The following is a 14,000-nucleotide window of genomic DNA, read 5'->3' on the forward strand; positions in this document are numbered from 1 at the left end:
GCAGCGCAACACGGGCAGAGGTTACAAAACATCTTGTGTGAAGGGAAGGGTCCGGGCCAAGCCTGGAAGGGAAGCAGCAGGAAGAGGAAGATGAGTTAAGGCCTGGATTGTCCCCACCCACCCCACTACCTGTTTTTCCTTCTGCACAAGTAAAATTAAGAATATATATTTTTGATCACCGTGATGGCTTCAGTTCCACAGCAGGACCACAGCTCACTGCCGTGGATGTCCCCTCCCCTCCTGCTTTTCCCTTGCAGCTGAGCACAACCCAGAGGGTCAAATTTGGCCACACGGGTGCAGATCCAGTGACCACGAAGCACTGGGTGAAATGCTGCTGGGATCTTTCTTCCTGGCCGTATTTCGTCCTCCCATCCCTGGTGGGGCTCACTGACTCGGTTCGATGGGAGCAGAGGGCTCTTGGGGTGGCTGAGACAAAGCTGAGGAGGGGAAACGCAGTGAGTTTGGGAGCCAGCCTGTGGATGTGGTTTTATGCCAAAGGGGGTTTCATAAGGCAGGTGGTTCTCACCTGAGCTGTCCCCTTTGAAACAGGGACCTGCTGAGCACAGCTTTTACTTTCCAGCCCTCTCCAATCCTCAGTTCTTGCCAGCAAGGACTGAAGTGTCCTGTGCTCCCCAACCCTGCAGTTTTGGGCTGGCAAGAGACCCACCACAAGGCCATTTGACTCAGCTTCAGATGGGCAAGGCACTTCGTCTTCCAGTCAGCCTCAAAGCAGGCTTTAGAGAAACCTGTGTCTAAACTTGTGTTTAGACCAAATCTGATCTAAACAGGGCTTATATGAATTCAGCCCGCCGTGATGGGAGGAAGGTACATAGCTGATACACAGATACACAAACCCATGTAACCAGACTTCCACTGAGATTTCTCTCGCATGGTTTTGTGCTGCTTTAACTGCACCAGCTCGTAACCACAAGTTTTGGGTACAGGCAGACAAATCTTCGTGAATTTTTATGGCAGCAGTCTAGATGAGCACCATGTCCCACCCATCCTCTGACAGCATGTAGAAGCCCACAGGAGCCCAGCCTGCTAGTGCCCAACCCTGTTTTTCTCGCCTCACGTGGGAACCTTGACAGAGAGCTGCAGAAGCCTGGTGTTGTGGTGTTTTCTTCAAGGTGTGACTTTATTTTTGCCTGGCTGTCCGTAGCAGAAGAAGTAAACCCGTGGCTGTTCTATTTATAGGACTTTTTTGGGCCTGCTTGCTCTCTGCATCAGCTACATCGGGGCTGAGAAGTCTGGTTTCACCAGGAGAGTTCCCTCCAGAAACAAACAAACAAAGGCTCAAAGCTTTCTCAGCCCTGCAGTGGAAATATGCTCAAACCTGTGACAAACATGTTTTCTTCAAAGCCTTTCTCCGCCATTTGAGGCAGAAAGATATGAACAAAACAAACAAACAAACAAAAAACCTGCAAAGAGGAAAACCACTTCCCATCTCTATTAGTCATCTTTCATTCAGCAGGTATCAGAACATCTCAGCGCTCAGATGCAGAGCACTTCAGGAAAAGCAGAGGAGTCAAACCTGATGTGTGCCGTGAAGGCAGGCAGGATTTTCCCCTCTCTTTTTTTACTTGTATTTTAATTTCTAAACATACATAACATAAAGATGCGTATGCAGGCCAAGGTGCAAGCAGTGTTATTTGTTCCCTCTGTAATCCAGCATCACTGACTGCAGCTCTGACAAATCCGTTTCATCTCTTTTTGCCAGTTTTTGCATGCTTCCATCACTCACGTCACAGAGATAATTCAGAACAACCCTCCTTAGGGCTTATGAGCAATGCTGAGGTACCCAGGTGGAAGCCAAGACAGTGCAAAGTATCATGGCATCTTTGAAAAAGGGAACATAGAAACCTAAATAGCTCACTATCATATTGAGTGGTTTTTATCAGATAAGGTGTGGAAGTATGAAGGGATGAAAGACACGGAAGGCTCTTGAACAGAAGGCCTTTATTACCATTTTTCACCACTACATATACATTACCTGTAGTCCCACGTGCTGTCCACGTGCCCAAACCTGTCATTAGAGACCCTCAGACACACGCCTCGAGCCAGCCAGCAACTGGCCCCTGCCTAAAGCTCATCCTTAACACTGCAGCCAACTTAATTTACCTTGACCTGGCTCAAGGTTTTGCTTCTACCGCTTATTTCCTCATTATCTCTAATTCAGGGACGTGTGAAACAGTGCAAAGCCACCTGCGAATGCCTTCCCCACAATTCCCTATTTTTTATTTTCAACCAACCAAACACTTTCTGTAGATTTTTCTATCAAGCACCACAGAGACTGCAATAAGCAAGGTACAATAAGCAAGAGGGTGAAAATCACAAGCAGAATTATGATTGTAAAGCAGCTTGCTTACTAGAACCTACATCAGGCAACAAGCCACTAAGCACTAGGGACGCTGCTTCGCAGTGATGCTGCATCTCACACAGTCACGCAAAGAGGACTTGAGAATTTTGCACTTCTCATTCATACCACAAGAAAATATCACTTAAAATAATTTGTCCATGGCTTCAGGAGGTCCTTGTCTACCCCTGCGGTGAGTGGCTGAGAGTGGAGACCCCTCCAAGGAAAATGCTCAGGGTGCACCTAGGGGTGTCCACTCCACAGTTGATCCCACAGCTGAACAGAGCAGCTCCTGGTGCAAAGAATGATGCTATTATAGTTTTGTATAATTACCCCAAAGAGATGCATTGCAATAAGGAGTAAGTGTGGCATTGATGATTTGTTTCATGGTTTGCTTTTTGCCCATGTAATTGAACCTTACACATGCTGCTGCTGTTACACTTCCCAGGATATCTAATTCCTGTGGCTCTGGGGGCACTCACTGTAAGTAGACAGTCCAGTTTTTGTTATCTTCTGGGTTCCCCACCAGACATGTCGTAAATGGGTCATTAGCACTAGCCAGGGACAGGCACTTCGCTTCTTGTCCCGTCAGTGACCCAGATGTTGTGGCATCATGGGATGGAGACCCAGGGCTGGCAATAACCGATGACAGTGGCAATTGTGAGGAGGAGGCCAACCATGGCCTTACTCCCCTTGCTGGCACCCATCTTGGCCCGTGACCTGTGGAGACACAAGCATACCCTCAACCCCAAGTTATTAGAGGCTGGGGTCCCTCCCAAAGACCTGTATTATTTTTTTTACCATTACTAAGGCCTGCTCTGATTGGGGCACCCGTGACAGTGCGGAATTCATATTTTGGTAATGTTTTACTATGGGCGGTACCTCTTTGTGAGGAAAGGGTAATGATAGGTGATTCATTATGTAAAGTGCCTTTCCCAACCTGTTCTGCGGTGTTTCCTGGGTGTCTCCCCCTTTTTGTTTATTTAGCAGTGTTTTCAAGGTGCAATGTGTGCGCTCAACAATGACTTGACCCGTGGGGGAATGGGGAATGCCTGTGATGTGTCAGATACCCCAAGTTCAAAAAAAGGTTTGAGGGGAGTGATTAGTATAGGCAGGGCCATTGTTGTTTTTTTTTTTTTTCCTTTGGGATGCCTAGTGCTGCAGAAGTGACAAGGAAGTGAGCCTGGACATGGCGACTAGTTTCACCCGCCACAGCTGTTGCCCAAATAGCATGAGAAAAAATATCTACCGATACGTGAACATATTTCAAGTGACCAAATTCTGGAATATGCATTACGTCAGTCTCCCATAACTGTAGGGACCGTAGCCCTCTAGGGTTTACCATTAAAGATGGGGTTCAAACATGTTGACAGTCAGGGCATGCTTGGAAATCAATTTGATGTCAGTGATCGATATAGTGAATTGTTTCACCAAGACTTTAGTGGATTGATGGAAAAAGGCATGGGATAACCGTGCTTGCTCCAGCACCTTAGGCACGGGGGCAGTCAGGGTCATATTAGTTAGCTGGTCAGTGCGTGTGTTACCCTCTGCAAAAATACCAGGTAACATAGTGTGGCTCTGCATGTGAATAATATAATATGGGTACACTCGCTGCTCTACCAAAAATAACAGCTCTTTAAATTTTAGAAACAAGTTTTCCTTTGGACATGTCTCAAATGTGTCCTCTCAATGCACTGAGCGACACCTACAGCATACTGTGAGTCAGATACAACATTCAGAGGTACTTTTTGTTGTTGTTTTGTTTTATTTTTTCTTTTATATATATCTTTTTTTCTTTTTTATTTTTTTTATCTTTATTCTTTTTTTTCTTCTTTCTTTTTTTTTCTCTCTTTCTTTTTTTTTTTTTTTTTTTTGTTTGTTGTCTGGCTGCAAAGAGCCCATGTCACAGAATCACTGCACTGATTCATCACAAATCATGCAGTAATCTCCATTTTACGCTCTGCTTCTTGATGACAAACGCTGGTGAATTCCATGGGGTCTTTGTTGAAACAATATGTCCTTGTTGGAGTTGTTCTTGAACCAACTCCTGCAGACTACTGCTCGTAAAGAATAAATTGAGCAATTCTAGTTCCCTTTGGTATTGACAATGGCAGAGACGGTGTCCAAACCATAGCTTGTATTTGTCCATTATAATTGGCATCAATTATCCCTGGCAAAACAAACAATCTGGTCAAAGTTGTACTTGATCATCCTAGCAGCATTACACTGCAGTCATTCCAAATTGATCCTTTGACGTTCAATGGAATTTAATGAGTGTGAGTTCCCCACAACATGGTGTCTGTTGCTGTGGAGACATCCACTCCGGCACTCCCTCTGGTTCTTGCTGAGAGGGTGTCCACGGTGGTAACTGTGGCAGCGGGGCTGCAGCGCGGACCCCTGCTCCACCGTGGTACTCCATGGGCTGCAGGGGGACATCCTGCTTCACCATGGTCCTCACCACAGGCCACAGGGGGCTTCTGCTCCAGAGCCTGGAGCACCTCCTGCCCTCCTTCTTCACTGACCTTGGCACCTGCAAGGCTGTTTCGCACTCCTTTCTCTCTCCCAGCTGCTGTGTGGCGCAGCGTTTTGTTGTTGTTGTTGTTTTTTCTCTCTTTCTTAAATCTGCTCTCACAGAGGTGCAAACAACATCGCTTAGTGGCTTGGTTCTGGTCAGCACCAGGGCCCTTACTTAACATGGGGCAGCTTCTAGATTCTTCTCACAGAAGCCACCCCTATGGCCCCCTGCTACCAAAACCTTGCCACATAAACCCACTACATTCCACCCCTCACCTCTGTGAAAAGCATTTTTAAGAATAATCACAATATCCTCTTACAATTATCACAATCTTCACAAACTTCACTTATATCAAAAAGAAAAAGAATTCCCCACACCAAAATAAACGTAACATCATCACGTAACACCAACAAGGTGGACCATTTGCACACACACACCGACAATTTACACACACACCACCCCTCGTCCCTTCACCACACTAATATGAAACATTCCTCACAATTGCTGCTTTCTTAAATTCTTCACAACTATTACATTCATAATAAATACAAAAAGCAAAAGCAAAACAAACAAACAAACAAAAAACCACCATCCAGTCCATGTTTTGCCCGTTACTTCTCTCAACTATCATCCTTATCTCAAATTCCTTGAGCCCCACATTGGGTGAGTAAAAAATGATGTTATCATGGATTTGGGGTAGGAGGTTTGAAGAAACCAATCTTTCAGCAGTATTGGTCAATAAATGGCACAGAAACTATAGTAATGCTGATTTGTACTGGAGCAAACAATTTGTGAAGAGCATAAGCTAACAGAAGTGTGCTTGTACCAGCAGCCCTTTTAGATTGCAACGATTTATGGTTTAGTGGAGGACTTGTTAGTGTTAGATCAGAGGTTGGACGAGGTGGGTGTGGAGGTCTCTTCCAACCTAGCTGATTCTGTGATTCTGTGATTCACTGAAACCAAGAAAACTGCAGTCACATCCACACCACTTGACGCAGCCAGGTAGGAGATTCCTAGAGATACTGATGAAATTCCAACGTGGAGTGAATCCCCCACAGCACCACGTTCTGTGAAAACTGTTTTCAGCTGCTGGGATTTAGTGAGCTTCTTGCTTTCACCGCTGAGATCTGTGGCTGCCTTTTCAGGGGACCCACCCACAGCACCAGCAGAGGGACCAAGGCTGAGGGGAGGCTGGCCCGGGGGAGGGCAGCAGAAGAGGTGGGCGGTGGGCAGAAAATGGCAGCGCCTGGTGGGGGTGGCTGGGCGGGCTCTCAAACCTGAGGAACGCAACAGCTGGCCCAGAGCTGACAGCGGGGTGGGCGGGCAGTGATGGCAGCTCTGATGGCCGCCATGGGTTGGGATATTGTCTCTGCCCCTGTTCCCAAGTCTGTCAGGTTTGCTTCCTCTGGTGGTACGCAGTCACCAGTTTTTATTTCACCCACCTGCGTAGCCTGAGTGTCTGCTGTCTGTACCCTGTTTTCCGCTTGCCATGATCTCAGTGCCTCAGTCGCTAAGCACCAGGTCGTCGTCACCTCAGCGGCTGTTGTACCTCCCTGTGAGGCAGCGTCCCATAGAGCTGTCCCCTCATTCTCCCAAGTTTTTAATGAAACACCGCCAAAACCGTCAACAGGGCCCCATTCTTTTGTAGTTTCAGTTTATGTGGGTCATGTTTCACTCCTCTTTTTACCAGGAGTTGAGTCAGTAACAGCTATTGCCTCCTCCTCGGCTGACAGATGAGCTCCCATAGTCAATGCCCCAGCCGTTCACCTGCTTCCTGAGGTGATGTCCCAGGATCAAAGCCATGGTCCCACCACCAGCCTGAGTCATTCGGCTGGGGTCCCTCTGGACGCTTCTGTCAGCACTGCTCTCTTCCTGATCACGTCAGGGTCACCATTTGAAGGGATGAAAGACATGGATGGCTCTTGAACAGAAGGCCTTTATTACCATTTTTCACCACTACATATATTTTCCCCGTAGCCCCACACGCTGTCCATGTGCCTGAACCTATCATACAGTTGGTTAGAGACCCTCAGACACACGCCAGCCAGCAATTGGCCTCTGCCCAAAGCTCATCCTTAACACTGCAGCCAAGTTAATTTACCTTGAGTTTGCTCAAGTTTTTGCTTCTACCACTTATTTCCTCATTATCTCTAATTCAGGGACATGTGAAACAGCGCAAAGCCACCTGTGAATTCCTTCCCCACAGAAGTAGGTTTAGGTAGGGGAGCTGTGAAGAAAAAAAAAACAGGCTGTTCTCTTACCTAGATTGCAATAAAAATATAATACTGATCAAAGAGGAGGGCTTCAGTCTGTGGGGTCCCTGGGGCTGCTTGGACAGCCCTGCCCATGGCATCCTTCCTCTCACCTGGGACATCACTGGCTGCATGTGCCACCACAACTCATAGGGATATTTTGGGGGGCTCGCACTACCCCACCTCATCTCCTGCCACCACTCCCTGGGAAACATTTTGAAAAGACAACAGGCAAGGTTTCAGCTTCTAAATGCAACATTCGCCTCTCTTCTCATTCTGCACTTTGAAAAATGAAATAAACACCAGGCAATGAGTGCCCTTCTGCCATCCTCCATGAGATATTTGGTGCCAAGCAGATGGGTGTTTTTCTTCTCTTTTCTTTTCACTACTAGCAACCCCCAAATATTTTTGTTTCAAGTGTACCTGAAAAATTCTCTGTTGCTGCTGAGCTTTTCACCTAGCTTCACAAACCAAACCATAAACCACCCACACAAATGCTGTCAGTGCTCAGATCGTTTTGCATGCTTTGAAGGAGAGACGTGGCTCTCTGGAGAAGACCACAGGTCCCAGAAATAGCCTGTCTGGGCAGTCTGACCAAACCTTACTTTCCAGCAGCTCTGTTCACCTGCAGCAGGTCTAGACGTAGATGTAGATTTAGATGCAGATGATGTAGATGTAGATGTAGATGTAGATGTAGATGTAGATGTAGATGTAGATGTAGATGATGTATATGTACATGTAGATGTCATTGGACCTACCTGCTGAAGAGCAGATGCTCAGCTAAGCATCTTCCCCTTGGAAAAGACCTACAGCTGCACAAATCTCTTGCAAGGCATTTCTGGGGCTGTCCAGGAAAGGCAGAGGTTTGCCCTATTCAAGCATGCCACCTACTGCTAACCAGCCCCCCCTGCACCCAGATGTGTTATCTTCTCCACTTTGCACAGCCAGAGCAGGCAAGATGTGTGAGGGGCTCTTGTCAGTTCAGGTGGTCTTATTATAAAGATTCATTATATCTGAAGCCCAGGGAAGCACAGTCCTGATGGATCTTAGATTTCACTGTTTTATGGATTACAATGAGCTCAAATTTCTTCATAAACAGGTCAGTGCCCTTGTGCCTGAGCTAAGACAAAAAGCAAAATCATTGCCAGTCTTTTTAGAAAGCTGGTCAGTCTAAGAATTGCCAAGACATTGTCCAAAAGCAAATAAATTGCCCATTTTTAAAGCAGCCTAATACAAAATGAAGCTTTTGTTTTTACAAGCCACCCTCTAGGATGAGAGTGGAGAAAAGATATTGCAAGGAATCAGGTTTGGCTTCTGGAGGATACAGAGGGAACTCCAGGCATTGCTACATACAACTAAGTGCACTTCTTTGCCTGCCCACAGACACTTGGGTTGCTCATCAGAATGACACAGCTCTGTGTCATGGTCCAAAACAAGCAGAGATATTGCCCTGACAGTCATCTTTGCCTTGCAAAAGACAGGAGATTATGAGTATGATTTAAAAAAAAAAAAAAAAAAAAAAAAAAAAAAAAAACAGTTTGCAAGCTAGGAATTTGAGCAGCTCTATTCAAGACAGTAAAATGCTACAAATTTACTTCAGCTGAAAATCCTCTGGTAAATGAGTCTTAATGGGTCTAAATGGAGAACTGCCCCAAAGTTCCTCCAAAAGCTGTAGTTAGTTACTGTCATGATCCATTCCTACTAATTTATGTCATATGGGTTCCCATTTTGTAACCTGGCTGGTGTCTTCCACAGGCTGAGGAAGTCTTTATCAGCAAGACTGCACCTGCAGCAATTGGTACCAGCTTTTGCCAGAACAAAAGACTTTGGTGGGAAAAGACAACGTGGTGAACAGGGAGCTGAGCTGCTATCTCGACGACAGAAGAGAGCTTGAAAGTGAAGGACTTTCTGAGGCTCATCTACTCCAAGAATCTTGGTTGGTTGTTTTTTTTCAGTCTATGTCAGCTGGCGTTTAAAACCATCTTCTACAAACCTCATTTTGCTCATATCAACCACAAAATGCTCCTGCTAGTGTCATACAACAAAGCTTGCAATAGGGTTTGGCAGAAGCTGGGCTTCTCAGAGCTGTGGAAATTCTGAAGTAAAAAAGAATCTCAGTGTGTTTCAGAAAAAGAAACATCAGTTTGTGACAAAAAGGAAGAAAACATAGGAGTTGCTCTGAAATAATGTGGGTTTCAGTTCTGGCTGAGCTGGGAGTCCACACTGAGAGCTGTTGCATCCAGCTCCAGGAAGCCTCAAGTCATCAGCATCCAGAGCTCAGCAGTGCAGGGTCCTGAGGCTCAGCTAGGGCAGAGTTAGCAGAAGAACCGGAACGAAGCTCAGGAGCAGTTTAGAAACTGGTTGCTTCATTTCACACAGCCATGACAGTGTGGTGGCTTTTTGGCTGCATCTTCTGAGGAACAGAGGCCACCAAAGTGCCCCAGACCCAAGTGCTCTGCATTGAGCATGTCTTTCCTGCATGGCTGCCTTGTGCCCAGCCAAAGAACAGCCTCTGCAGGCACACCAGATACTTTTGCAAGTGCATGCTCAGTTGTGCAGGCACTGCTCAGCCTTACAAGTGCCTGGTGGAAGCTGGAGGTGAAGGCTTGCTCCTTGCCCTGTAGCCAGCTCTGCATCCTGCATGGATCCTTCAGGTCAACCACTGATAATTAAATGGATTTACCTCTGCATTATTATCCACAAATGTAATTAAAATCTGTTTTAAGTAAGGAATAATTTGAAAATAGTGAGTGTACAAGGATCACGTGGTAAGTGTACAGACTCACTAGACTATTTGGCCTTTATGCATGGCTGGAAACTCATGCACTACATTACTGCATTCAGCTTCGTGCCATTTTGTTTTCCAGCCTTCAGTTTGGGGGAAGGAGTCAGCCAGACTTTCCAGCTTACAAACATGATTCTGTGTAAGAGGAGCAACAGTGGTTGCTTGACATGGTTTGCTTCTCTGTTGTTCTTTTAACGCTTCTGGCTGGAAGAGAGCATAGTATCACTGAAGAACACAAACACACCTCTGCCATGTGGGTTGAGCAGGAGAGCCGACATCCTGAGAGACTTGAGCTACCCACAGTGTGGCCCAGGAGCCGGGGAGCAGTTTTGATGAAGGGCTTGCCAGCCCTTGTTGCATAAAGTCCTGTCTGCCCTCCCTGTACTTACCACAAAATCTTGTCGAAGGACAGATGGCCAGAGGTGTTATGAAATGCCCCAGGAACTGGGATATCAAGATTTTGTCTCGGTCTGTCTATGCCTCACTCACAGAGCTCCCAGTGTTGCCTTCTGCTGTGGAATGTGCCTTGTGTCAGGCTTTTGGCTAAATAACAGCTTTTCCCAGGGGACTCACTGCTGCTGCCCACCTGCTTGCTCATACTTGGGCGCTGAAGGATGAACCGCAGGGATGGCCAAACGGGCAGATGCTTTCTGCAAAGTGCAGTGGCTGTACTGGCATAAAGCCTTTTGAGCTGAGTCTTACAGCAACAATGAATCTTCTGTACAAGGGGACAAGCAAAATATTGGCAAAAAAAAGACCTGGGGGCATGACAGCAAGCCATGCCTAGCAGAGTCTTCATGCGCTAATTGCTGGGCTCTGTCTGAATGTTTCAAGCAGCAATGTTTCTGCCCAAACCTTTGAAAGGAACAGCTGTGCTCACAGGGGCAGTCAAGGAAAAGGATTTCTAACTCTGAAAAGCCTATTGAAAGTATGGGCTGAGGTGCTCAGAGGTGGGTCACACAGCTGTGCAGAGCTGGCACAGTTGAGTGCCACATGGACTGAAACCATCACAGGAACAGCCCACACAGCCATCGGTTCCACAGCCCTTCGTAACAGCTGGGGGAAAATATCTGAGAAGACAGGTTTCTGTATTAAAATAAAGCTTTTGCAAATGTACCTTGCCTTGGCTGTGCTTCTGGCCTGTCTCAAACCCACGAGTAGACATGCCCCGTGAGAGGGAAGTGCTGAATTTTGGGGAAGTGGTGGCTAAAACAGCACAGGAGTGTTTTTGGCTGTGGTTGATTTTTTTTTTTTCTGGTGCAAGTTATTAATTGCCTCATTGTTAACATAAACAGTTCTCTGGATGTAACTATGGGTCTGTTTCATTAAATGCAATTGGCTTTGTGTTAGCTCATCAGCATATCCAAAAGAGAACTGGGAAACAATGGCACTGTTTTGGAAACGGCCTAACACAAGAAAACTCCTCATCTCTGTCTTTTGTCTGTAGAAAACTTCATTTTAATTATGAAAAGTCACGTTTTGCTTTTCCAGGGTCTGATGAAGCCTCAGGCTTCACACACACACACACACACCCACCCCCATTTAAAACACCATTGGGTTTCAGCCCCGTAAATCTTCAAGCCATTCCAGTTGCCTGTTGTACCTTGCCATCAGGTTGTTTTAAAAGCTGTCACACGTTCAACCACCCCATGTTTCTCTTTTCTCTCTAATTCCGAATTTAACCTGGAGAACAACATAGCCCTTTGGTACTTTCCAGGGACAGCCAGCCATCGGGTGCAGTGAGGGCACCGTGTGCTGTCTTCTGTGAGGTGTAAAGGAAATGAGCGGTCAGCAGTGGGCAGAGTGGTTTCTCTTTTTTGTATTTTTATTATTTCATTTGGTTTTCTAGCATTGTCCCCTTCACTGGCTGCAATAGGAAGTGGTAATTTTGTGCTCAGTAACAGGTGACAGCAGAGTGGCAGCAAGGTGCACTCAGATGCACATCCTTGGCAGTCATAGCTCTTCATGTCCACAGCCTCGAGAGATCTGCACCAAAGCCAAATGGTTGTCTTGTCCGAAGTGCTGTGAGACCACAGAGCAGTTGCCACCCTGAGAAAAGCAGGGATAACATGACAGCCAACAAAGTTAACCTGATGATAAGCAAACACCATGCCATGACCTTCTCCCGCTGTGCACGTATGTCAGGTCTTGGTCTTCACAAAGCTGCAGTGTGCCCATTAAAGAGATCACTGAGCAGCTGAGGCTCACAGAAGAGGGGCTGTTTTCCCTGTGTTTCAGCATCATTCCTTCAGGAACAGGCCCAGCAGCAGCACTGGATGTCCCAAGGCAGCCAGGGCTTCCATCAGTCAGTACAGCCTCTTCCTGAAATAAAACCTTGTGAAGCTGCACGGAGCAGGACTGCAGGATGCTGCTCTCCCCACACAAGATGTTGTGCACAGATTCTTTAGGCACATTGGCATATTGTTTATATAGAAAAAGATATACATTGGGTGTTTATAGCTTAAATACACCAGTAGAGATGGAATTTCACAGAAAAATACAACCATGTCCTGCAAGTTGTCCCTAACCATGAAAATGAATTCATGAATTTTATGTGGAGGCATTAGTTTTGGTAGGTTTTAGAGGAAGACATGCAATTATTTCTCCCAAGGGTAAAATGTGCTCTTTTGCCTTGCTCATCATATTTGTTTTGTGTCTGTAATAATTTGTGAGAGAATAGATTTAACTTCCTCACACATATTTCACTCAATAGAACTCTTAGGAAGCTTTAAGGTTGGTAATTAAACATATGGCATAGCGTCTGAGTTCTCTTAAGAGCAGCCCGATCTTGCAGTATATCACGGGGAGTATACAGATATATATCTACACATAGAGAGACATTTTGTGTCTGTGTGTGTGACAACATTTTGTTGGCAGTAGAAACCTACAGACATGTTCTGCCTTAGTAGTGGAAGTTAGAAGTCAATTTGGTCTGTTTAATCTGACCAAAAAAAAAAAAAAATCAAAACAAACAAAAAAAATAGCTACTACTAACCAGAATGAAGCTTTTTTTCACAGATGAGTAACAGCTAACTATAAACAGAGTTTATAGTCTCTGTGGAGCAGATGGGAAAGAGGTACGTCCCATCGCCGCCTGGCCTGCAAGAAGGCCTCCAGCACCAGCTGCCTTGCCAGAATGTAGCTACTGAGAGAAATCAGCTATGTGCCAGACACTGATATTTCTTCATTTACAAAAAGTCAGCCAAATGAAGAGGCCAGATTGCCCCTTCCCCTTTCCCCAAGGGAGTGCTGGGGAACACGCAGAGTTGCAATCAAGCTGGTGCGAGGCCTGCTGTGGGCAACTGCAGCCTGGGTGCCACATGGGTCTCTTTGGCCAACGCTGCTCCTGCCCAAGCACTTGGATAGCTGCTGCTAAATGCCAGTTAAACCTGCTGAGCAAAGAGCCATGGGCTCTGCTTGTGCTTTCCAGCACAACAGCCAAGGTCCTGCAAAGCAGCAGGGTGGTGGGAAAGGGGATGGGCTCCAGGATGGGCCTGTCAAAATCCAGCACACCCCACTGACAGCAGGCCACCCACCACAGCATTTTTGTTCCTTGCCATCTCTTCTGCCCAGACACGTGGTTTGGGATGGATATAAAGATATCTACTCATTTAAAAGCAGTGCCGGAGTGCTAATCCCAGATATTTTCCCCTCCAACCTTTAGAAGAGAGGAAGCTATTGTGAAACTGTAATAAAGGGTCCGGAGGGCGTGTTTGCAGCTTTTGGGAAAGGAGAAGCTGGAGAGGGCAAGAAGAAAACATCATAACCTCTTCCTCATTGTAAAAACAGACTTTGCTGCCAACTGTACCCCCACAGCCACTTCGGATGAGGGGGAAGGCTGCTGCTTCAGCGGTGCTGTGGCAGCACTTCAGCTGGGGCTAACAAGCATTGCTCTCTGCATGGCAAGTCCCACAGGCATTAGTTCTGTATGTGTATATATATACATCATGGGCTGTCCCTGCCTTGACTGTAGTGGTACTTGGCATGTAAACTTGAACACATATGTAAATGTCAGGAGTTGGGTCCTGGCTCTTAATCCAAGATGTTTCTTCCTCCCTAGACATGTGTTTTCACAGGGCTGATGGCCAGGAC

The 14,000-nt window shown here is 46.3% G+C and overlaps 1 long non-coding RNA gene across 1 annotated transcript; it reads right to left on the reverse strand.

Annotated features, from left to right (window-relative positions):
* Positions 1-1,942: 1,942 nt before the first annotated feature.
* LOC311431120 lies at positions 1,943-10,449 on the reverse strand. Its single transcript, XR_014689257.1, has 3 exons — positions 10,298-10,449; positions 7,133-7,327; positions 1,943-3,076 (listed from the first exon to the last, which is right to left on the reverse strand). It is a non-coding gene; the product is annotated as an uncharacterized lncRNA (long non-coding RNA).
* Between the last annotated feature and the right edge of the window lie 3,551 nt (positions 10,450-14,000).

Source organism: Aythya ferina (genome assembly GCF_964211825.1).
Source record: "Aythya ferina genome assembly, chromosome: 2".
Lineage (NCBI taxonomy): Eukaryota > Metazoa > Chordata > Aves > Anseriformes > Anatidae > Aythya > Aythya ferina.